General features: G+C 38.9%; 1 pseudogene; it reads left to right on the top strand.

Annotated features, from left to right (window-relative positions):
- Positions 1–26,154, top strand: part of LOC112916882 (cytokine receptor-like factor 3 pseudogene) — a 171,257-nt pseudogene extending 145,103 nt beyond the window's left edge.
- The last annotated feature ends 876 nt before the right edge of the window (positions 26,155–27,030 follow it).

Here is a 27,030-nt window from a genome sequence, read left to right on the forward strand (position 1 = left end):
CCACAGGAGGCCAGCTGTGCACAGTGCTTCCATGCCTTATTTCAGTGCCATCATTTTGGTAGCTTGAAATCAGCTCTAATAGGATTATTTACACCATGAAAATTGAAATCCTAAAAATCAGGATTTTTTTTCTCCAAAGGGAGCTGATTGTTAACCTTTTACCAGCATACCACTGCCCAGTCCTTACACCTCCCCACCCTACCGCCAGGTAGAAGGAGTAACGAGTTTCATTCCTTATAACTGGAGGATTAGCAGGCACATGGAAGAAGGGATGTTTAAAGTGAACTTGGTAAAGAAGAGGACACAAGTTTTTTCTATGTAGGATGTAGGAGATTATCCTGGAAGATAAGGAGGAGCTAGATTTTAGAGAACTTTAAATGCCACCGCAAAGAGACTAGCCTTTATCCCTTAATCATTAAGAAAATTTGGAGTTTTGTGGAAAAGAATGGCATCATAAAATGGCATGGAAAAAAATACTTTTTGGGATACACCAGATTAGATGGAGTAGTGGGTAAAAAAAGAATATTTTTAAGAATCTCAATAATAAATGCTATTAAATGATCCAAGAGTGAGTGGATGATGGATGAACAGGAGACTAAGCAAATAGAAAAATAGGTGAAAAAAAGTACAGAGTTGTATTAATCAACCCCTAATGACCCATTTCATTTACATATATGCCATTTATCCTTGTTTTCTTACTGAGATCACTTCGTAGGTCAGATTTCAAGTCAAATTGCTTCAAACCCCTAGCTTCAAGCAGATGATCAACCTCCATCAAAGCCCCCGGGTGCTTGTTATAATGCAGATTCCTGGGTTCCAGTTCAGACCTGTTAAATCTGGTGGGGACTAGGAGTCTGTGTTTTAACGGTTGCTCCTGGGTGATTTTCATGCACAGTAAATTTGGGATCAGTTTTCTCAATGTAGTCATTTTGTGGTCTGGTACTTCAAATGCATTCTGATATTCAACTGAGATTGCTGGAGTGGGAAGGGGCTGTGGAGTCTAACTGCATAATACATATGGTAAATGTAAGTTTAAAATATGGGCTTTCACCTTATTCACTTCATTGGCCACAGATGGCAATTTTAAAATCATCTCTTTCAGGGAGTTTCTCAATTTTTCCTCTTTCCAGTTCATAGACTTCTTCCTTCAGGCTTTGGGTGTATGAATCAGTTCTTAATTGTCTGAATTATTACCACTCCAACCCTATGCTGGCTGTTTTCTGCTTATCCCTTCATCCACAATGCCACAGGGAAGTGGCCTTCTCTGGGCCTTAGGAGGAGGATGCTTCGGACAGCTGGCTCCAAATCTGGATTTGAGTCTGGCTCTGATACGTACTAGTTTCATGACCTCCTGCTAGTCAGTTTCCAGCCTCACTTTCCTCAAGTATGAAATGAAAAGGAAAAAAAAATCTTTAGGAGGATAAAATTGAGACTACTCTGTTCAAGAAACTCTAAGCTCCCATTTTTCTCATTTTCTGTGGATCCAGATCACAAATTCTGTCCTGGCAGTCACCTTTATTGACAAAGAAGAGACCACCAACCATTTCCCAGGAGCTTTATTTAGTCTACTGAGCTCAGGTGGTCATTTTATCAGCATTCCCTCAGTCTGCTCTCCATGTGCCCCTCCATACTTGGGGGAAGGCTCTTCTTACAGCCCTTCTCTCACTAGCTCCCCAAAGGGCCTCTCAGTCTCTTGTCAGTTTTCCTTACCCCTTTCCAATCTGGCACCTTTGGCATATCTGACCTGGTCCAGATGTCTCTCAGCTCCAGAAGAGATGTTCATGCTCTGACAGCCCCCATCTGGATCCAGAGATGCTCTAACATATCTCTCACAACTATGAAAACATCTTGCACCTTACATTCCCACATTCTCACTCCCATTTGAGACCATAGGGACTTTCCAGGGCAGAAATTTTGTTTTATTTTTTTCTCCATAGCAGTCTTCCTGATAGCATTCCCCCTTTCCCCATCAGCTCTACCCCATTCCACATCTTACTGCAATGATTCACAAGGGTTCTCATCCAAGACAGTGACCCACATCATGTTCTTCTATTTCTCTGATTAGAAGAAATTAGCCCCTCAGGGCTCTGCTTTTTGTTCTATTCATGTCTCTCAGGTGTGAACATTCATATCAGTTTCACAGCATCGTCCATCTGGTGTACTCATAATACCCTTGGAAATATCTGAAAGAAGCCAGTGAAGGAACATGGCACATTTTCTGGTACATTGATTTTATCTGAAGACTTGGGAAATAAGGGAATATATGAGAAAGAAGTAACACAAAGTTATAAAATAATTTAAATAACATTTTAATTTAAGTATACATGATTATATGTTGATTTATGTATCATTCAAGATCCAAGCAGGAAATAAATGATGTGATTAAGTGGTGAAGATGAGCAGAGTCTAATAAAGGACTATTTTCAGATGAATGGGTAGAATTAAGAGAAACCAACAAGGGGCAGTGAATCATCCTAACAGCAGTGATACGTTCTCACCCTAGGACCAGAGGGAGCCTGGGATAATCTGCACCTGTAAGAAAGAACCCCCAAATGAAGCTGGGACATTTCTTAGCAAGGATGCACTGAAGGTATAGCCCAGCAGGCAGAGAGCCAAGTAAATAAGTAACCTGACTTCCTATCCCTCTGTACTCTGACATATCATCAACCTTTGGCTGAATCCAACCATAAGCTGGAGGGCAAGGGTGCCATCGGTATTAGTGCCATCAGTAGAGGGTGGCTATGGGAGCCCAGAGCAAGGAAGAGGAGGGTAATAAGTGAATCTGGAGGAGCAAATAATATACAGCCCAGAGCAGAAAGCAAAAGTTACACCAATTTTGAAGCTTGAAGAATGAAACTTGAAATAAAATTTGAGCCTGAGAAAAACCTGCTTTGGCTCCTCACTATGTTCAGAAAATCTAAGCCCTGCTGCTTACTGGAGGCCTGACAAAGAGTTGAAGAGGAAGGCTTAACAAAATGGTTTTCAGTGGTTACACAAAATGAATGTAGTAGCAATAGCTTCATACTAATCACAGACCTGTCAGAGAATTTTAGGCCATTCAGTGTCTCAGAGTTACATGCAAAGTGCCCACTGGTCTGCCCCACTATACTCAGATGTCCATCATCATCTGTAAGTTATGACAAGACAAGACAGCTCCCAGATGTTCCATAGAGTCTATTCTAGAGTGTTGTTCCATCATTTCAAAAGAGGTTCTCTGACAAATTCATTTGAGAAACCTTAGCTGCTACATTTCTGGTTTGAAGATTCACAAAGCAGATCAAAATTCTAAAGCTTCTAAGAACTTCCAGTGTGGTCAAAATACTATTTTAGGCTTTAGAGCCAGATTACCTAGGTTTTGACGTAATCTCTAATTCACCAGCTGTGAAGTTTGATTTCTCCGCACATGAAACAGAGGCACTTATTGTACTTACCTCGTAGGATCATGGTGAAAATAAAATAAGAAAACTTTCCAAGTGTATCTTGATAGAGTAAGTATTCAAACATGGCAGCTGGTGGCAGTAGTAGTAACATTAGTATTTTTATGATTATCACTACCCGTTTAATTTAACCCAGAGATTCCCAAAGGAACCTGAGCTAATTGAGTTTATACTCTCATATATGTTAAGACCATATAGGGTTAGTGTTCTGTGCTGAGACATGATACTTAGGAAATCCCATCCTGGATTTTCTCTCTCATGGAAGGCAGTGGGTTTCCCGAGCAGACTTTCTCCATCTTTATCACCTGAGAATCTTGTTAAAGGGCCAATTCTGATTCAGTCAGTTGGAATGGATCCCAGACTTCTACATTTCTCACAAACACCCGAGTGGTGCTTATGCTATTGGTCCCTGGACCCTGCTTTAAGTGGCAAAGTCTGTGATATGCTTGCTTCACTTGAGATGAGAGAAAAGGATATTTTTTTTTTACTACTCTTGTTCCCAAAAAACTGAACCTCTAGCTCTAGAAATTGTTGTCAGAGGACAGTGTTTGATGTATGGATTAAATCCAAGAGAGTAAGGCTGGAGCAATTTCATGAAGAAATAGGATTTCAGGAGGTGGGAGACAGAGGCTCACAAAAAGGAGAGAAAGAGATGCCCCAAAGACAAACTTGTATGTATGTATCCAAAGTATCACTTTGCCTAGACCAGCTTTCAACTAAAGGAAGAATCCCACATGCCTGCAACATTCACCACAGAGAACCCAAACATCACCCTTCCTTATGCTCACATTGATCACAATATTTTGTAAACAGTATCCATCTTACAAAAGTTTAAGTAGCAGTAAAAAATCATGCATTCTCTGCAAAATGCTGTAAATGACACTAAAGATGTAATGGATAGTTTCCCAGAAATTGAGATCATTCCCTTCAAAAGACAAAGTCTATCAGCATTTTCCTTACCTCGCATCTTGACGGCCTTTCCACAAACAAATGGAAAGGGTTGGTCTCCATGTGCATGTGAGCGTGAATATTAACCCAGACTGCTGTGATTACTGAGTTTTTAATAAGAGAAAAAGGAAGCTGATGGCAGAGTCATTTTTGTCTGCTCAACCCAAGAAACAAAGGAAAGTTAATTATTTCAGAAGCAAGTACTCAGACCGTGCTCTTTAAAACTTGTGCTTTGCTCTTTTACACCTGGAATCAGTAATATTCCCAAAGTGCTCCAGTGGCTACCTTAGTTAGCCCGTGCCTCTGCTCTAAATGTGCCACATTGTCTAATGTCTCTTCCTTCAGAACCTCCTAAGGCTTTTATCTTGTCATTTCTGAAAACCAACAGAATGTGCTTCACACATGCTCTCTGCCAAACAACCTACCTCCCCCACTCTCTTCAAGACCTGGAGAGGTTGTGACACATGATGACAAGGAGTAGTCTCTAGGATTGGATAGAGCAGAGTCTGAGGGCTCCCTCCCTAGTTATATGATGTTGGGTATGTTACTCTACCTCAGTGAGCCTTAATTCCTTCATCTGTAAAGGAACAGTAATAGTATGGCCTCATCTTCATGTTTCTGTAACTATGACAAGTTTGCTAGCGAAACAGTATTCACTACCTAAGGACAAAGCCACTCATTCATCAAGTCAAAAATATATTGACTGAAATGTCACTGTAACGAGGTGATATAGAAGAAAGGAGACTCTCTCAGTGGAAGCTTCTCAGTGATATTTATAAGGATTTTTATTAGCTTTTACGTATAGTTCCTGACCATTGCTCCACAATCCAATTTATGTCAAATATATTTTTGTCTTATCTAAGTGGTAGTTGTTTTTAATGATAAGAAGTATATCCTTATGGCTTCTGTAATCTCTACCCATCATATCTAAATAGATTAGTTACTTAACAAAGGCTCTCAAACTCCAAAATTGAGTCAAAAGAAAAGACTAGAGGGAACAAAAGTATTTACTACGTGACTAACTCTCCCAAATTACCTCATTTTTGTTTATTCTCACATCTTGATGGAAGAGTAAAATCCCCCAAAATATATTAATCTTCTTCATTCCTTTCTTCCCTTCATTCACTTTTTCATTCCTTCTTCCTCCCTATTTTCCTTCCTCTCTTTTTTTTCCTTCTTCTCCCTCTCTCTTCTTTTACCTTCTTTTTTCATCAAAGAGAACTCTGAGGCCAAGAAAAACAAATGAACAGGTACATGCAAGTATGTAAAATTGCACAGCCCATGCTCCATTTACCAAATCCTCATATTGCATACTGAATAAAGACCTAATTATGTAATTTCTATGAAAGATACAATGGTACTTAAGGGGAGGGCATTTCTGCTCCATCTCTAAGTGAACTAAACTACTAGGCTCTTGGTGATCAGTCTCCTATAATGGGAAGTATCTGGGACCCCAAAGGAATTCCCTGGATGATCTTCCAGTCTATATGCAGAAAAGATACAGTAGTCACCACACACCGCGCGCACGCACACACACACACACAATTCTGCATAACAACCGAGGAATCTAGAATAGTAATCACAATGGCACAATTCAACAGAGAAATCTTTTGAAAGGAAGTGAATTTTGTCCAGAGAATGTGCTAATTACCCCTGAAGTGTGACTGACCAATAACTGTACTTGACTTGGAAAGACCAGAGGGGCTCACCCTTCAGCCCTACAAGGGCCTTAGCATGTATCTTCTTGACAGAAATGACACAGCCAATTAACTTTCCATTCTGTTCCTGGAATGTGATTGTACAACCAACAATGAAAGGAAGGCGACTAGTCTTTAATTATCTACCTTATGTAGGGTAAAATATGTCACTTGAGTTGTTTTAGTTAATTCTCACAACCATGCTATTAAAATAAGTCCTAGGATTTCCATTTCACCCATAAGACACAGACTCAAAGGTACTGCGATGTACCCAAAGTTTAACAAATCACATAGCAAATATTCAAATCCAAATTCCTTGAGCTAACAGCCCTTATTTTTTTTCACCATATCACTGAAACAAACATAAGATATGGTCTTTCATACGTAAGTGAGACACTTTTGATTTGCCATTTTAAGCTATGTGCCCCCTGGTTTGAGATCAGGTGACTTCAAGCCACATACCCCACACACACACCTACCTAATCCTCCTCTTAGGTAACCAAAAACTCACTAATGCTAAAGAAGTTTAGAGAATAATCTGAGTGTTGAGAGAAGTTTACTCTAGAGTGTTCCAAAAGTGAACTGTTTATGAGCCATCTTCATAATTATTACCAAATCTTCATTCCAGCTGTGCCATTTTTATACTTTTTTGTTTCTTTTGATTAATTCATTTTAACTAAAATTGATATATTTCCAAAGAGAACTTTATATTACCATCATAAATGGAATATCAGCATCAACTAATTAATTCCATGGTAATTAAAATCTGGGTACTCCTTAATATCATCCTGTGTGCCATCAAAGAGAAGGTTTACCACACTTTAGAAAATGCTGCTTTAGGCAAACCTGACCCACTTGAGGAATAAATCACAACCTTATTTGCAATCTACTTTAATGGAATTACTCAGCTGGCATATTTCAGTATTATAGAATGTGCCATTTTTAAATCCAATCCTGGTTTCCTTGGTCAAGAGGAAGAGTTTTCTTCTTCTTTTTTCCTTCATCTGTCTGTCGGTCTGGCTATCTCATAAGAGAGAGCTTTATGTAACTCACGTATCATAAAATTGACCCATTTTAAGAGTATAATTCAATGATATATGTTGGTTTGCAGCCATCTCAGGAGCTTCCAAGGTGTAATCTGAAACTGGCCCTTAAAAACAGACGGCAAGAAGAAACTAAAGAGACAGGCCATTCTAGATTGGTAGGTAGCAGTTTTAACTTATTAAACTTATTATTATTTAAACTTATTAAAGGGAACTTGCATGCAAGGCTTGTCTTGAGCTATAGCAAGATGAATGGATCCCTGCATCCCCTCCAAATCTTAAAAGTTTATAAAGAGGCCCTAACTGGGCTCAGTCACATATACCATGTAGGTGTTTTCAACACGACATCACCATCTTAAGGCTATGTCTTTGGAGCAGCCTCTGGGAGCAGGAAAGGTGAGCAGAACCCACATTCCAAGGACAGGGGAGAGGGTGAGAACCTCTGAGTGCCCAGGTCCAGCTCACAGTCAATCAGCAGTCATACATTTTTGATGACATTTCTCAATGGTATACTCACACAGTTCTGTAGTCATCACCACGATCTGTTCTATAACATTTTCATCACTGGAAAAGGAAACCCCATATGCTTTATTAGTCATCCCTATTCTCCCATGACCCCCCAGCCCTAAGCAACCACTTATCTACTTTCTGACTCTATGGATTTGCCTATTTTAGGTATTCCATATAAATGAAGTCATACAATATGGGACCTTTTGTGTCTGGTTTCTTACATTTAACATAATGTTTTCAAAACTAATTCATGTTGTGGAATATATCACTGTTTTGTTACTTCTTATTGCTGAATAATATTCCATTGCATGGAAATACCACAGTTTGTTTACCCATTCATCAGTTGGTGGATATTTGGGTTGTGTTCACTTTTTGGCTATCATGAATGGTGCCATTGACATTTATCTACACGTTTTTTTTTTTTTAAGATTTTATTTATTTATTCATGAGAGACACACACACACACACAGAGAAAGAGAGAGAGAGAGGCAGAGACACAGGCAGAGGGAGAAGCAGGCTCTATGCAGGGAGCCCAACATATACAAGTTTTTATATGGATGTATGCTTGCATTTTTTGGCATTATATGCCCAGGAGTAGAATTGCTGAGATGATAAAGGGTCTTAGCAGTGCTTGGGGTTATTTTTTAAATCACCTTTTTTACTTCAATTAAATCATTCCAACATAGTGATATTCCACCTTAATTCACTCATTGTAAAACTAGACAAATGTTGCTGTACTTACCACAGAGGACTCTCCCAAGACAGAAATGGTTGAAAGGTAAGAGATTGAAGAATCTGGGTTCTGCCACCAACTAGCTAAATGTCAATGAGCAAAGTAATTTACTGACTAGCCTCCATTGTCCTTATTTGGAAAATGAAAGAATTAGATTTGTTTTTGTCTAACATTCTCATTCACTTTAATCTTGTTAATATATACGAAAGCATTTTGACAAGTTAAAGGCAGTTTTAATATATTTTAATATATAGATCTATCACATACTTCCTTACTGAGGAATGGCCATGCCCTACGGTGAAATAACATCACGCATTCTATCTTTAGGAAAAGTATGCCCAAAATAGGCCATTTCCTAAAATTAAAAAAAAAAGAAAAAGAAAGAAAAAAAAAAGACATACTCTCATGCAATTCTTAGGTGCTTATGGCACCTCTCAAGGGACATATTTCTTTTTCTTTACATAATTCTATTTTCTTAAGCAAAGAAAATATTATAAGGGGAATCCAGGTATTCTCCCTATGCAATATATTTGCAGCACATCCTTGGTAACCATAAATTGCTTTGGAAAGGAACATTGAGTTATATCCTCTCAGGTAGCTAGAGTCAGAGTGAAGTTATTCCACAGAGCCCTGAATTGGAGGCTTGCAAAAATGAGCACATAAAATTTAAAAAGTTCCAGTTAACCCTGAGATAAGAACAAAGGATATATTTTTAGCAAATGTATCTGGATGGTTGGGTTTGGGAATCTTCAGGTAGTGTAGTTTCTTAAATATTGATAGTTCATACAAGAAATACACTGAGATATGTGTCTATCCCCCTTTCTTTATAGATATAGATGGTATACATATAGATATAGATATACAGATATATGTAGCACTACCCTTCAATTTAAAACAATTTATTGTTGTCTCTCATGGTTATGTGGGTTGACTGGACTCCACTGGATGTTCCCAACTGGTGTCTCCCATGAGGTTGCACTCAGACAGATGGGATAGAGTCATCAGAATATCAGACATCCAAGATGGCTTGAGAAGTAGCCACATAGTCTCTGTTTTTGTACTTCATATACTTTAATTCAGGATAATTTATTTTGGATTCATTTGGCATTTAAAAATTTACATATTTTTGTACATCAGTAATTTTACATGACTGATCTTCAGGATGGGACTGTTAAATAGATTAAGGATGAGAAAACATAGATTCAAAATATGTCAAATTGTCAAAATATGACAATGTGCCTGAAAAAAACATGGCTAGGAGTATTTTTTAAAATCCCAGGAATTGCCCTATTCCTGATGCAGTATTCTTCTCATTACAACATATTACTTCTCGAATTATAAGGGACTATGGTAGTCCATTACTGAAAACTTTGATAAAAATGCTTTCCTTCTTTGTACCAGAACTTGTTTCCAGTAATATGCAACAACTGACCTTTATACAGCCCTTTATGATCTAGATTAAGATTAGATTAAATTTATCTTCTTCCTGAGAGTTCAAATACTTGAAAACTCAGTTATCTTCTAAGATGCCATCTTCTCTCAGTTCTCAATCATATGCATGAGTTGTTTTGTTGTTGTTTTCTCTCAATGGCTTGTAAGTATTAGTCAATGTTTCTAAGATGTATGTGTATTAATTTTATCCTGAAATCAAACATTAGGTTTTTAGATCAAAGACGTAATATTATTATGTTACAGCAACAAATGTGTTGGTCCCCATGCCCCACTATCCCTCTTCAAGGTGACACAATGGAAGCCAGATGTAACCTTGCATGCACAAATAATTTATTCTTTGGCTCTAAAGAGAAGAATCCCAAAATTATGAATCTGGGAGCTCATATAGGAACTACCACTAAACTACCACTCTCCTTCCAGAAAAACTGAGATAAATCTTTGCTCCCTGCTGTTTTACAATCCTTTTAATTATAAACAGATGGCCCCAGGGATTTTGTCCCCTTTTGAAATATAAAAACAATACTCCTGAAGATAAATCTCTATCACGGAGGTCTCTATACAGTCACTCTGTAACATCCGATGTTTGTCCTTTTTACTTAGTGTTCTTTGCTTAGAAGGTCCTAATGATGTAAAAATATCTTCTTTAAGTTCCACATTTGTGTGCCAACGGTTCAGTCTTCAGTACACTGATTATTTCAAGCTATAAAATCAGCTTAGTTTTCTTCCTGCACCAGATACTACATAGATGCTATTGAATCTTCAATCTCTTCTTCAGCACAAAAGCGTCCCTTTAGCTTCAGCTTTTCAATCTAAATTTGCAGTTGACATCTCCATGAATATGTCTCTTAGACACCTGAAACCCAATATGTTCTCTAATAAACCACCTACCTCCTTCCTAAACCATTCATCCTCAACTTATAGACACTTATATATTGGAAATATAGAGTCAAGGAAGTGGAGACTGACGACTGACAGTTACCTTTGTTGTCTCCGATGTATGGTTATGTCCTTTTTCTCCTCTTAACAAACATCTACTGAACTACCTACTGTGTGTTAAGCACTAAGAATCCAGCAGCAACCAAAGCAATCAAATTCCCTGCTCACAGGGTGTTTATATTAATGTAGAAAGAGACAATAGGGAGAGAAGCAAACAATAACCTAGTATTAGAGATGTAAATAAATGTTTTGAAAAAAAAAAAAAAACAGAGAGAGAGAGATCCAGGTATTTCTGTTAACTATATCACCAAATAGGCTTGTATTGGGAAATACCAGCTTTGACTTCTGACACAGGCTTGGATGCCTGAAACTGAACAACTGAGTCATAAAGGAAAATGATAGACCATTGCAACCTAACTGCATTCCTTAAAAATATGGTTCTTACCCCAAATAAAAACAAAACTAAAATGTGTATGTTTTGAGGCAGCTAGAGACTGGCACTGCCCTCTTCACTCCCCTTCCAGTGCACATCTCAAGAAGAGGGTGGCCCCCTCCATGTTTAAGTGTCAAGGTGACATAGGAAGCTGAAGAGACAGGTGAAGACAGTGAAGGCAGAGCAGTTTGGGGCTTAGAGTTTTTCATGCAATTCCTTTGGAGAAATAAGAATTACCACCTGCTTCATAATGCACAGAAAGAAATTCACCGTATTCAAGGCAGAGAAGCTCTCACCTTACTTAAGCAAGGTCTGGCCACATGCCTCCACTACACAATGAATTTGGCTGGGGCTATTCATATAGTGTGCCCCCATCCCATGCTCGCTCATGGGATGAGTTCCATAAGTGGGACTCTCCAAGAACTGTGTAAAAACCATGCAAACTGAGACAAATAATAAACATGATAGACCGACAATGGAGATCAAGCCTATGAATTACTGGCAGGACTACAGGGAAATCTAGAAAATGGGACAGAAGGAATAATCCACAGGAAAATGGAAATAGAAATTCTAAAAGTGAAGAATGAGTGTTAAAACCACAACTGAAGGTTTATCCAGAATCAGATAAAATTCACAAAAGGATACCAACATCTAAAACTACTCTTAAAATAGTTAGATTTCAAGCATAAAAAGGAAAAAAGTGAACACTTTTAGTTCCTTACACACACAGACCCTGAATATTGAAATTCCTCATCAGCATTCTGATCCTAAGTATGTGCTATTCATGTATAACCCCAGGAAGAACGATTTGATTTTGAAGTAATCCAGGCAGGGGTGTATATGCAGGATATTTAGGAGTAGAAGAATGGGGAAAAGCAGGAGGCAGTTAATACAATGTATTAATACAGCAGAAGAGTTATGTTTAGGAGGAAAATTGCTTCCAGAGGAACATGGCATGAATCAAAGGTGGGAAGGCTGAGAATCCTCAAAAGGGGTCTCTTCCTCCCTCTTTTCCACACAATCAACAATCTCTCTGAAATAGAATGAAAAGGGGAGAAAAGATGGCTGGAGAAATAAAGAAGAATAATAAGAAAATATTGTAAAAAGACAAAACTGAATTTTAACAGGAGAACATGGAGTTTTTTCTAAATTTTTCACTTTTTTGTTGACAGGTCTTCAGAAGCTGCAGCACTGCTACTATTCTCCATATTGTTCCCCTTACTTTTTGCAAACTATATCTTAGACACATCCTTCCAAATGACATGGCAGAAATAGATATTATCTGTAATATTCAGATTAATACTACTTCTAGAATAGTGAGATTCAGTAATGACCACAATTAAGTCTTACCAAGGTTCAAAAAGAAAACTAGTACCTCAAGTGGACAATAGTCTCACAGTTTGTCATATCTCCTCAAGAGAAATAACCTTTATTTTTTTCATGTACTTGCTTTTGTAGCCTTTTTCAAATCCTTCATGCTTGGATCTATTTTCTGGATTGAGATTTTTTTTTTTTTTTGTCCCAGAATCTGAACATCAATAGTTTCTGACATTTCCCTTAAAACACTGGTGCTTCTTAGAGTCTAATCTCCTTTGCTGCCTCTTGAATTTGATTCTGCACTGTGAGACCTGCACATGAGCTAAGGAAAAGCTTTGGTCAGAAAATCTCTCCCTCCATAGCCCAGATATGTAATTTCCATAAACAGTATCAATCTATGCACTTCATTGACATTAAGCAAAAGGGAAATAGAATAAGTTGATATTTTTAAAAAAATTTAGACGTGTTGACAATATGTGGTCAAGACCTGAACTTTCTTATAAAAATTGTTATTTTCTTTAGGAATAATGTACCATGAGCTTTCTACAACGGAGATTTCTGGCCTGGGGAAATTGGTAGCAGAGAATATTTCCAGAGATGTACTCACCCGTATAGAGTTGTATCTTAACTGGATGCAGGGAGAGAAACAGTGTGCAAATACAGCATTGCAAAAGCAATTTCTTTCAGAGAGATCAAAATGTTTCTGTGAAGCCACTACAACTTCCCCTCTAAGGATACCGTTGCTTGGTCTTCAATGCAGAAGCACACACATAAACAAAGCATATAATAGAGGAGATGGGGGAATGCAAAATAAACATATTAAGTAAGGACTGGCAGAAAAGGCAGCTTCCAGAACAAAATCATAAGGAATATTTCCCTTTCCATTTTCCACTAGATTTGATTTCTCAAAGATTTCAGATGTTTCCTCTCATTTGGAGAATTCAATTTTCTTATTTAAAATCAGTTTTATTATAGTGAACTTGTTAGGAGTCTGGAGTCAACAATCACTGGCGTTTATCCACAGTGGAGACCAAGTGGGAAACCTACACTTCCACCCTCCCACCTCCTCCCACACACACAATAATGAGGTGCCTCTACCCACTTCCTGCTCAGGGGTAGTCAGAAGAGGCCAGTGGAAAGACAAGACTTTCATAATCACCCAGTAGGAATGAGACTACCACTAGTGCACTGGCAATAGAAACCATATGGGGTATTGGAACTCCCACTGGGCCAAGCAGTAATAGGATTCCTATCTAAATGTCAACAAAGACTAAGGAACCTGGGTTTTTATAGCCACCAGACAATAATGAGGCAATACCCTCCCTTCTGCTGATGTGGTATCAGAGATCCTCAGCTAAAAGAAAAGGTTTAAATAAGATCTAGGATTATAACAATACAAAAAGCTACAGTTTTCAAAAAATAAAAAGATTCATTATACTGAGAATTAGGAGGATTTCAAACAAAATGAGAGACAGTAGGTGCCAATATCAAAATGGCAGGGTGGTTAGGATTTTAAGTGTGCTCCCTACCAGGTGGCATGTTGTAACATTATAATGTAAGAAGTCTCAGACAAACAAACTTACACACTCTGTTGCGGAAGGTCACTGAGAGCACATGACCACCAGTTGACCTTTGAGCTGGCCCTGGCAATCAGGGGCTCCTCCCTCACTGTCCTTGGAATGTGCATTCTGCTTGCTTTTTGTTTTTTGTTCGTGTTTTTGTTTTTTACTTCTGCTTGCATTAAAAAGCAGAAGCTGCCCCCAAGGACACAGCCCTGAGATGGTGATATGGTATTGAGACCATCTGGGTGTGATTAAACCCAGATAAGGCCTCTATATAAAGTTTTAAGATTTGGCCAGTGAGTTAAGAGATCTACTGGTCTTGGGGCTGCCTAAAACAAGCCTCATAGAGCCCTTGAGTTTTAAATCTGCCATCTACCTAATCTGGAGTGGCCTGCCTCTTTCTATGTCTCTCCTTGCTCTGTGTTTACAAGGGCCAGTTTCAGATTACATCCAGCAAACTCCCAGGAGGTTTCCAAACCAACAAACACATACAAACAAGCAAGTACAAAAGCATTCATATGACATCCTCATTCTCTGTCCTTGTAGACAATGACAAGCACCTTTCATGAAAGTTTTAATCCAAGGTAAATGTAACAATATGTTGACAGCAGGGCCAGCTAACCTTGCTGTCAGAGCAGATGCCAGAATCTTCTATTAAGTGGGGAGGCACAAGACCAAATGAGTCCTAGATTCATTTTGGAGTGCCACCCAAACAGCTAGTGGGACTCCCCATATTCCCACAAGAACAGAGATACCTATGCAATATTTCTAAAATACCATGTGTTTTACCAATTTCACCAATGCAAAAACTATTTCTTAAAATCTCATATGCTAATTAAAAAATTGCCTAGTGCAGTGATTCTCAAATGCTCACAGAATCCACTGGGAGTTATGTTAAAATGTAGACTCTGATTCATTATGTCTGGGTTGAGGGGCTGCAATTCTACATTCTAACAAGCTTGTAGGTAATACCTGTTACTGGTCTCTGAACCCCACTAAAGAGCAAGAGGCTAGTGCAGATTTAGATGGTGATATTCAAGTGTCAGTTTGAGCCTCCTTTGAAATGCAGACTCCTGATTAGGATCTTTAAAAAGCTCATGATCTACTTGGAATGGGGATCTGAATGAGTCATATCAAGTGTTAAATAATTACTTTGGTGCGAAGTTCGTTCTCTCACACACATATGTACTATACAGCTTATACTGATGTATTTTAAAGTACAGACAATATAACGACCCATTCAAATACAATGGGTCCAAACAAAATGTCCATTTGGGAGAGAGAAGGTGAGACAAAGACAGAGACAAAGACAGAGACAGAGAGGGAAAGGATACAAATGCCACTACTAAGTGTAAAATTTTGGTCAGGCAGTGCCCTTCTGGTTCGACTTTCTCATAGCAACCTAAGGATTTCCAATACAGAGCACAGTAGTTACGCCATCTGTCTCCTAGTTCAATTCACTCAGACACATCACATATAAGCATTTAGCTTTATTTTTTTTTCCAATGTGGAAAGATATGCCCACTGGATGACATGTTTGTGGAGGCCGAGAAAAATTTTTAAGGCCATTCCACCTCAAGTTTAGCATTAGCACAAGTACAGCCATCTTAGGCCCCTGTGAATAGGAGCTGAACTTTTCAGGAAAAACTGCAGAATGTCCTCGGCAGGTAATCCTATATCAGAAACACAACAGAGCCCACACCGTGGTAGAAAGCCCCATATTAGAATGAGAACAGAGCTCAATGCCCTTGAAACCCCATATCAGAATGTAAACAGAACTTGAGAAATTCCTCCACCCCTTCTGAAAACCCCTAGATCAGCCTATAAAAAACACAGCTGTAACCCACTTCGGGGTCCAAGTCCTGCTCTACTGTGTTGGGTATACTTGGACCCAAGCTCGAGCTTGCAAATAAACCCTTGTGCGTTTGCATCGGTGTCGGCTCCTTGATGGTTTCTCAGATTCGCAATCTTGGGCACAACAATGTTATAATGAGCTTTATTTATTAATAGGCTTGCACCTAAAAGCAATGTTACTAGTCACTGCTATTGGAGCCACGTATGAATTGCTGTTGTTAGCATCCATCAGCATTAAATACAATAGGCTCCCTTGATATCAATATGTATTGTTTATACCACTGCCATCTAATCAAATTAAATGAGTTCTTATCCCAGCCAACTGAAAATTAAGTATAGCTGTATAATATAATCTCATAAAATATTATTGCTTTGGTTAGTAACAAAATACACTAAGATATATTTCCTCCTTTTAGGTATATGAAGATATATTCACCCATATTATTGATAGTTATGCTGTGCACTGATATCCTGAATGCAGCTCGTCTCTATTTTACTAATGGCCTCAGATTAGTCATTTTCAACATAATTCAAGGCTTTGACTCTGATTCCAAATAATTCAGAAGCTCTGCATTTGGCATTTTTGGTTATTTCATCTTCATCTCTGATTTAACCAGGTCACTTACGATGGAGACAATTACTTAGATTAAATTCTAAATTTAAAAAAATGTTAAGGGCAGCCCAGGTGGCTCAGCACTTTAGCACCATCTTCAGCCTAGGGCATGATCCTGGAGTCCTGGGATCGAGTTCCAGGTCAGGATCCCTGCAAGGAGCCTGCTTCTCCCTCTGCCTCTCTCTCTCCTCTCTGTGTTTCTCATGAACAAATAAATTAAATCTTAAAAAAAAAATTTTAAGCTCATGTTTAGAAAACTCATGTTTGCCAAGCACTTATACTAAAAACTGGGATATAAAGATTAATAAGATAAGGGCACAAACCCTTGAGAACACATAATATGGAAAGAGAGACAGATATAAACAAATGATAGTTGATCATTGTAATGGGGTGACATAAGTGTTGTTAGAAGTTGTACCAAGTGATGTGTAAAGAATAATGCAGGGTAGGGATATTTGGGGGTACAGTCAGTTGAGTGTTTGACTCCAGGTTGTGGCTCGGGTTGTGATCTCTGGGCCATAAGATTGAGCCCTGAGTAGGCTTCTGCACTCAGTGTAGAGTCTGCATGAGACTCTCTCTCCCTCTGCCCCTCCCCACCACATTCTCTCTCTAAAATAAATAAATAAATCTTTTTTAAAAAGGAAGAAGCAGAGCACCTGGAAGGCTCAGAGGTTGAACATCTGCATTTGGCTCAGGGCGTGATCCTGGGACCCCAGGTCAAGCACCACATCAGGCTTCCTGCATGGAGCCTGCTTCTCCCTCTCCTGTGTCTCTGCCTCTCTCTCTCTGTGTGTGTGTCTCTCATGAATAAATGAATAAAATCCTTAAAAAATATATAAATAAATAAATAAGAAGAATGCAGGGTAAGGAATAACCAACTGTCTGCATAAATCAGGAAAAATTTCAGAGACAGTTTTATTTGCTTAGCCTTGTCAGAAGAGCAAGGGGAACACAGAAAGTTAAGAGAAGAGGAACATTCTTACAGAAACAAAACCCATGAAAAAGAAAGGCACAAAATTATAAATGGCACCATGTATTCAGAAATTGTCAAGGTGTGGTGAGTGGCAGGAATTGGAGCTGGAAGGTCAACTGCTGCCATAACATAAGGAACCTAGCATGCCAAGTTAAGGCATCTGGACTTTGTTCAGGTGGCAGCATTTATCTGAAGGAAGTTATAAAGAAAAAAAGTGATAGAAAATGCAATTTTGAGGAAGTCAAGTCTGTGGTAATATGGAGACTTACTTAGAGGAAACTTAAATGAAGCCAAGGAGACCAAAAACAAGGGAAATGCAATGGCTTGAACAAGACAGATAAGGCTGAATTTGTTCAATGACAATGGACACAAATTCTAGATTCCAGATGATTGTCTTGACAGATGTGTGAGCACTTGGATATGGGGTTGAAGAACAGCCACCCCTTGAACCTGTATCATGTAAGATAGAATTCTGATTGTTTGACTTAACATCTAATGCTTTCAACCTCATCCTTTCTTTAATTCTCCCTTCTGAACAAGTTGGATTCTGAGAAGCTGTTGGGTTGGCAAGAAAATTAACTTGACAGATGAATCATCCTAACAGAGTGACTATTACAGCCCACTTTACATAACTGTCATGTAAGATATTTGCATCGTCCTAGGACTCAACTTGAGTATGTGCCTCTGTATCCTGACAGAAAAGTTTAGAAAAGGAAATGTAGCCACCGTTAATCCTCTAGCGAACCAGGGTTTAAGGTTGTGTTTGGCTGTATGTAATACTACTGTGAACAAACCACAGAATTATTAGACACACACACAGTGCTGCAGTATTACACAATTCCCAAGAATCTCAGACATATTTCAACCTTTAGAATTTGGTCCAGTGTGTCCCATATGCAGAGGCTGCAATGTGAATGGACACCCCACCCCATCGCAGGCTCACGCAATGCGTTGGTTATGAGAGAAGAAGGTAGTCCAGGCTGATATAGCTGCTTGAGTTTCATTTTCCTGCTCTGCCATCTCTGGCATGATGTTGCCTCCTGATTGCAAGGTGACTGCTGCAACTCCAGAAATTGTGCCCACATTCTGGGCAGGACAAACAGAGCGGAAATAGAGAGTCTTCTCTAAAGTCTCTGAGACAGCCATCTCAAGATCATTTGCTTGTATCTCATGACTAGAACTGAGTTGCATTGCCTTCTGTAGCTGCAAAGGAGTCTGGGAATATTAGTATGATATTGCACAGAGAAAATCAGAATTCTGTTAGTAAAGGACAAGGGAGTAAGGATATTAGATAGGCAGTAAAGTCAAGGTGCATTATCTGACTGAATTATCCAGTAATCTGAATTCAGACACTGTCTAAAGACACTGAGGATGAGGAAGGGTTGAAGAACATGGCACCCTACACACAATCCAGAATATTCTCCCCTGATTTATCATCTACTATCTTACATATGTTATATATGTGTTTTATTGTCTCTTTCCAAATTGAAAATAAGTTTGATGGAGGCAGGAATTTTTCTCCTTGGTTACATCCTGTATTGAAACTTGACTTGAAATCTGCTTGAAACTGTGACTAGTACAAAGTAAATACTAATACTAAGTAAATACTTAGTGTTTGATACATGAGTAAATGAATATTAATCCTAGCCAGGAAATCGATGAGTCTCAGCTCTCCCTTGCAACATGGCAGAAAGGGCAGAAAGGATGAACTAAATATGTGCTACTGAGATGTCCCCATTTACTTCCTGGTGAAATTCTTTGGAACTTTAAAAAGAAACTTTCTAAAAACTGATCCATAAATTAGTTGCAAGGTCTCACAGATACCACTAATGGGCTCTGTATTAAGAAAAAATATCAGAAGGTAGAACTAAACACAATACAACTTTTCCTATAACCCATGGAGCTTGGAGCAAATCCTTAAGGCAGGAGGACAACAGCAAAAAGTACAGGGCTAGAAATTGCTACCAGGAGGAGCAGCTGAGAGATCCTTCTTTTCCAAAGATGCCATTAGGAAAAGCAGATGTCCTCCAGCCAGGAAGACATCTGAATTTGGAGATTTCTGGGGTTCTCTGCCATTCCAAGTGATTACTTTCACAGAAAGAGATCATTGTCTCTGATTTTCTACTTTTCATGAGTGAGGAGACTCTAAGGATTGATGATATCCATTACATACTTGACTGAAAATAGAGAATGTCACTTTTCCCCTCTGGCAAAAGTGGTCTGTGGGTCAGTGAGACCAGGGAGGGAGCCCTCAGAGAGGGAAAGAGTTAGAAATACAGGATGAGAATTCCTTGAATAGAAAGATGCAAAATAGAGACTTGACAGTTTCATAGCACAAAAAGTCCAGACTAGGAATTATAGGAAAAATGAACAGACAGTGTGTTAAGCTACTTACCTACAGATTATGTGGTCTGGCATCCTAAAGATCTACCAGGTGAAAACGCTGGAATCAAAATCTTCAGTAATTTGAATGAATAATCTATTAATTACCTCTCATGATGGGATAGTAATTGCCTCAGTTTTGGTCTGAGACTTGCCTTGAATTAAACTAACCAACTGCAGAGACATGGGTTATAAGGGTAAAACAATAAAAATTAAAATACCTACCTTCTTATTATAGATAAGTCAACTGAAAGTGTTATACAGTTACTCTGGGATTTCACCTGTGTTGATATATTAGGGATCAAAAAGAATATATTAGAATAAATTCTGTGCTCGTTAAATTCCACTTAAGATAGCTTTCCTGTGTAATTTTATTGATCTAATAGGAAACTATCAGATAATATTTCATTAAACCGAGATCTGCACCTCAAATGCACTTAACATTCTTCCACTAAACAAGGGGCATGTTTTCTGCTTCTAGGTTCTCAAAAGTTGAAAATAAAAAGTACAGTTTTATACATAAGAAGAAAAAGACATCAACATTGTTGATATAAAAATGTTTATAATGTAGATATAAAATTAAAGAGATGGTATTTTGCCATCTGAAGAATCCTAGGCTCAGAGAAAACCATGTTCAGACCTTGTGATGCCATTTCTTCACCATGTGACCTTGGGTGATGCACTGTGTATTTCTGAAATCCAGCCTCCTAATCTTTGAAATGAAGATCTGAATATCTTTTTCCTCATAATAAGTTATTTAGTGGAAAAACTAGGCAAATATGCTTAGCACTCTGCCAACCAAACAGCTGTTTCTTGATAATTGTTTGTCAAATACAAAACCAAGTAAGTCTTTAAAAAATTGAGGCAAGAGAGTAAAACAAAGCCATCTTGGCCAGCTTTTTCTATTTTAGAATAAGAAATCTATGTATGAGATTTGATGGACCATGAAAAACCTCCCACCTGAAGTTATTTCCCCTCCTGGCCCTGCTTTTCAAGTAGAGGCTAAGAAATCTCTCCTGGGTGCAATTACTGGTGAATAAGCCTGAATCCCAACATAGCAAAAGTAACAGTGTGACCTCTTTCTAGGGATTCAGTTTTTTTAAAAAAGATTTGGTGGTAGATAAGGGGTTTGCTTTTTGATGTTTGATCTCTCCTATTATACTCAGCTCGATTTATTATGCAGCCATCATAGGCCCCAGGATGCTTATCTTTGGGACCTGTGACAGCGTTGGATAAATTCCAGTATAAATCATACAAAATGGCTTCTCTGAATTGCTATAGATTTAGACCCTCTAAAGAGTTACGTTTCCATCTTATCGATCCATGTGAAAATATTTCAATCATGCATGAAAATGTTTCTTCCAAATTCCTCATTGGCTGAGTTGAATATTCACCCAGAGAAAAGAGCAAAAGGTAAACCTCATACATACTGGGAATAAGTTGTTTTCTAGTAATTAGTTAAGGAGGAAGTATTTCTGGGTTTACTGAGGTGTGGCCAACTTATAACCAGGTCTAGTACTCTAGATATGGAGACCTTGCTTCATTGACCTCTACAACCATCTTTTACCCATGCCACATCCTGATAAATTCAATGCTCAGAGAATCTTGATTCTAGCCCTTGAGTGAAAGATTCTGCTATGTCACTGCCAAGTTTTGTTTATGCCCCTACCTCTAAAATGATTGACATCTGCTCATAAGATCAGGTATCAGTTGTGGAAATTGGGATTAATACAATATCAGCCATTACCTGACTCATACAGATAAATTGAGAGATAACAACTTAATACAACCGCAGTCCAACAACCCCTAAAGAAGATAAAGGAGATCTCTTAGTATTGATGAAGTTTCATTGGTAGGGACCAATGGTAGGGACACTTGGCTTTCAGCTGAATAAGAGGAGTGATAGTTGAGCAAACAACAGACTCTGTGCATATCGGTTGGCATGTGACAAAGAGACAGGAAGGAAGCATTTGGTATTCCAGTTTGCAGTCATAAATAGGGTGGTGGATATCCAGGTCATTCAACCTCAGACTGAGTTCAGGCATGCTTTGGGAACTACTCTGTGACTTTGGAATTGCCATCCATTACCACATGGCTGTGCCAGAAGGGCACATGTTCTGAAATTGTTGTCAAGAAAGAAGAGATAGGTAGATCTAAGCCATCTAGTTCTGTCTCCTTATCTCACTCTTCTGGGACCAAGAGAAGGAAAATACCAGAAAAGGAATTTTAAGGGCAGTTGGTCTCTTTTGGGCCAGTGCTAATGAAAGAGTATTAAATCTCAGTCAGTGGCAATCCCCATGTATCCATCATACTAGGTCCTATTCTTCTCTTTGAAGGGAGAACATGAAATCATTTGCCAAAACAAGGTCCAAAATATCTGCTATTCTCCTAAGACCACTAACAAAGCAAAATAATCTCCATACCTTTTTTTTTTAAAGGTTACTGACATTTCCATTAAGAAGTGCTCAGAGAAAAAAGCCAGAAACCCGAAAGTCCTCCAAAGATACTCAAGGGATCTTATCCCTACAGATTTTCACCTATTTCAACTCCAGGATTCCACAAAAACTGGGCCTGAGTTGGGATAGCTTATGTGTGGTGCGTTTCCATTATCCCCCATCCTATATCCAAACCCAGCATTGCTGCTCAGTAGATCACACCTGTTCTCAAAGCCCTTCTCAAAACAGTACTTCATCTGTTTCCCTTCCTGAGATCCCAGAACAAAATAAAGATCTAAGTAAACAACTCAACACATCATTGTATAAGCTATGGCTCTCTGGGCTACTTTGGGAGTTCTCCTGACTCTTTTTAAGAACTGTGGCTATAAGAATTAATGCAATTTCTAAGTGAAGCCTTACAAATTTTCCATAAGTGCTCAATGCACTTGTCAGTATGAATTTCATAGATACCAAGAGGGATTTGATCACATGCCATCTCAGTCAAGACCCACTTCATTCTTCCTCTGTTGAGGGTCATAGAGTAGTGGAGGTAGAGGCCTTATACTTCATGTTTGTTGGGTAAAATGTACTAAGAAACCAGGTGAAGGGAAAAGCTTTTTACCCTTGGGCAAAGGCCTGGGCACTCCGACTCTCACCAGCTCCAACAACTCACTCTTCTTCACGTCTCATCCAACTCAGCAGGACCTTTATCCCTACCTCTCAAGCTCATCTCCCCACCTTGCCTAGTACTTGCCTTATGACCTTTCTAACTAAGAGACTGTTTTACCTCCTATCTAGTTGCTCCTAGCTCCAATTGATGTCATATTCTACTGCCCCATCAATCCTCCTGAAACATGCTCAAGACCTCTGATATATGTCACCTTTTAGTCTTTATGCAAACACTGACCTGGCATATGAGGTCTTCTAGATTCTGGCCTTGCCCTCTCATCTCTATGCTCTGGTCCTATTAGAGTTCTTATCCTGATTTTTGTACTGCCCCTATACACAGCATGCCCTTGAGACTCTCTGTTAGTCCCTTTCCTGGAACTGCTGCCTTCTGTCTTCCCTCTTAATACCCAAATACAATGCTTGGATCCAGATCAAACTCTGGCTCAACCATGAAGCATTCCCTGATCTTCCACCCTTGGACTGCTCACTTTCTCCCTTGTGCTCTCTTAGTAAATCAGACTGCATTTCCTTCTAGCCATGATCACAGTGTCCTTTATTTTATTGTTCAGTAGATTGGGAACTCAGAGAATGTAAAACTGTTACCTGGTATAACTTAGGATCTGTCATTGCAGGCATAGGAGCCTGGCACAGAATACAAATATGGTAAATATTGAATGATTTCACTGGCTGGTCTGGATCTCCTATTTTACCACCTGGGTGTTTATTTACAGAGGCCTTATGTTTTATGTTTCAGTGGTTAAGAGTTCAGTCTTTGGGAGCCAAACTATCTGGATCTTGGCTCTGTCCCCTAATATCTGTGTTACCTTGGGCAAATTACTGCAGAGGGATAATTATATGGACTTCACATAGTCAAAGAATTAAACAAGTTGATATGAGTAAAGCATTTAGAACAGTGCCTGGTACACAGTAAACAGTCAAAAAAAGGTTAGCAGAGTCATTTAACTACATTCTCCCTCATGCCTATGATCATTGAAGAAAAAAGAACAAAGTGGTAAGTTGTACTGGGGTTTTATTTAGAATAAGCCAGGGAGAGAAAGCGTCTAGATCAGAAAAAGCTGGGCATGTTCTGCAGTCTAGGAGGACAGTGGGCCAGGATGAAGGAGTTCACTGAGACAGAAAGAGGTGGGTGGGTCCAGAGTCCCAGATGGGCAGAAAGGTTAGAGTTTGTGACAGCAGCACCAGGAACAGCATACAAAATGCCTAGCCACAAGGCATATGTTGCTTGCTGTCTGTTCCACATTTGCTTTCTCTTTCAACAGGCAGTCCTAGAAACCCAAGTAACAGAGTCAGAAGAAACCAAAGGTCCCACACGGGCCCAGTCCCATGGAAGAAGAAACTTAGATCTCTCTCTTTTCATGCTGACCTAACTGGAGCGTATGCAGCCCACACATCCCCCAGGCTAATACCCTTTACATCTCAATCTTCTACATCATGCCATGCCTTTTTCTTATAACCTTCACAGTTATAGGTCACCACTCTAGGCAACATATGAGCTGTGGGGAACGCAATGCCAAATGACAACTCTTGGATTCTTCCTTCAGTACCTAACTCATTTTCTTCTCATAAAACATTCAAAGCTTTTAAAATTATTACTTTATTCCTGAGTAATAATGTTGTTGAAGCTTATAAAAATCTTTTCAGTGTTAATTCCCCTGGCTCAACTTTCTTAAATTCTTCCTTAGAAGTTGTATATAATTTAACCAGAAAAAGTGTTTTTTTTTTTTCTCAAAACCAACTGGAGTAATTAGAAAATAGATGAAGAGAGGAAAATTAAATAACTACTAAGTGAACATAGAGTTTGGAGTTGGAAGTTAGAAATTAGGTTTACCAACTAGTCAGCCTGGTTCACTGACTTCTTCTTTGTTATAAATTGATCACTTGACCTGGCCATTTGCCCCCTAGGCATTCGTACCATCAACCATAGGCTGAGAGGTACCATATGCAGCCAAATAGAACTATTTTTTAAAATTTTTTCTCATTGCCAACACTACACAACCAATCTGGAAGGAGCAAAAGTCATGCTGAAGGCAGCTCAGGCATAACCTATCAAAGAATTTTGGCTTTCTTCAGAGTCCATTTCTCCCTCAAAAGAGCTACTTCAGGTGGTGAATGGCTCGGTGAGGGCTGGGAAATGAAGAACCTGAAAGCACAGCTACCAGCCATGTAAGCTGGTAAAGGGGACTATAGAACTGCACCTGAGCTGCTTTTGCAGGAGACACAGGAGCAGGGTATGGATTATTACTTTTCTGGGAATTGAGTCTATACATCTCTCATCAAGATTCTCAAAAAAGGACCATAACTTAGACAGGATTAACTCATTGTTCCAGAGATCAAAAAGAGAACATCACAAAGGATGTCCTGATATAGCATTTTAGTGATTTAAAGGGAAGCTTCAGGATAAACAGTTGGTGTCTCTCTTACAAGAAGTGGACACCACTGAGCAGGAGACTATTAAACCAATAGATGACTTCTAGAAGTCCTAGAGCATGGAACTAACACTGCAGAGGATTTAATCTGAGAAGGAGGGATCACCAGTCTTGGCGGTGTATGAAAACAGAATGAGAAACTGGGGTACTTTACAAAAAAAGTCACATATCCAGTAGGATAGGTTTCCAGAAATGACCTTACTTGTTGATGTGCTTTGTTTATCCACTCAATTGGATAACTCAGTTCTTAATATAGTGAAAGACTACATTTTTAACCGTGTATGGTGGCATCCTACCCACTAGAACATATACAAGAACTAATAAAGAACCCTGGAAGCAATACAGTAAAATGGTATGATGTGGATGGTAACTTTGGAGCCCAAGATTATAGGCACCAGTTCTGTAAATGTACTTCCAATCACTTTGAGGATATACATGTAACCATGACATGAAACTCACAGCGTTGCACATAGACTCCAATGTTGATGATCAGTTCTGATGGAGGAGATGGCTGATAGGAGTCAAGTGCTTGCAGCATCCCCCAGATATGTCGTTCCACATTGGTGACTCATGAGTGGAAAGCTGGCCTTGAGAGGTACTGTCTGAGCAATCAAAGAAATGGAATACACCAGAATGATTCTCAATCCAGCTCCAGCACTCCAATTTATTTCTGTGGGCAGACATTAACATTCATAGTTGAAGGAGAAATGTAACTAGGCAAGAGACAAATAGGAGTGTATGCACAGCACAGGATGGATGTGACTATGTAGAAGCACTGTGCATTAGCGCAAATGTTACCATTTTTTTTTAAATAATTTTTTTTTATTTATTTATGATAGTCACAGAGAGAGAGAGAGAGGCAGAGACACAGGCGGAGGAAGAAGCAGGCTCCATGCACCGGGAGCCCGATGTGGGATTCGATCCCGGGTCTCCAGGATCGCGCCCTGGGCCAAAGGCAGGCGCCAAACCGCTGCGCCACCCAGGGATCCCAAATGTTACCATTTTTTAAGAAAAATATAATCAGCTGCCCAAAGTTACTTCTGGACAAAAGAGTCAATAGGACTCTCCCATTTGACATTGAAACTGTGACTCTAGGAACCACCAATAAATAACAAAGGCAGAAACTTCAAACTTTAAAGAACTATTAGCTTGAATAACAAAGTGAATGTTGATTGGTTACTTGATTAATAGTGGGGTTTTCTTTGCTTTGGATGCTTGTTTTTCTATCTTGGATAGAAAACGCTAGCATTTTAGATTTTTGGATCACTGGCTTTGGTTCGTGAGGTTTTAACACAGCTGTTCTGAGCCTAGTTTAGTTGTAATTGCTAAAAAGGGCTGGATCCATCTCTCAGGCTATTGGAAATAGCAAATGTTTACTGGATTCATTTTGGAATATTTTAGCAATAAGATACTTGAATGTTGTGGATGAAACCATAATGCAGTTGATTTTAGTTTTAGCATAATGTTAATTACAATATCACATCATAATAAAAATCAAATTGGCCATAGAAGTATGGGTACAGAAGGATATATACCCTTTCAGTGCACTTCTTATTAAAGGTGGTTATTAGAACTGAAAAAAATATAAT

The sequence above is a fragment of the Vulpes vulpes genome, chromosome 8 (genome assembly GCF_048418805.1).
Source record: "Vulpes vulpes isolate BD-2025 chromosome 8, VulVul3, whole genome shotgun sequence".
NCBI classification, from domain to species: Eukaryota; Metazoa; Chordata; class Mammalia; order Carnivora; family Canidae; genus Vulpes; species Vulpes vulpes.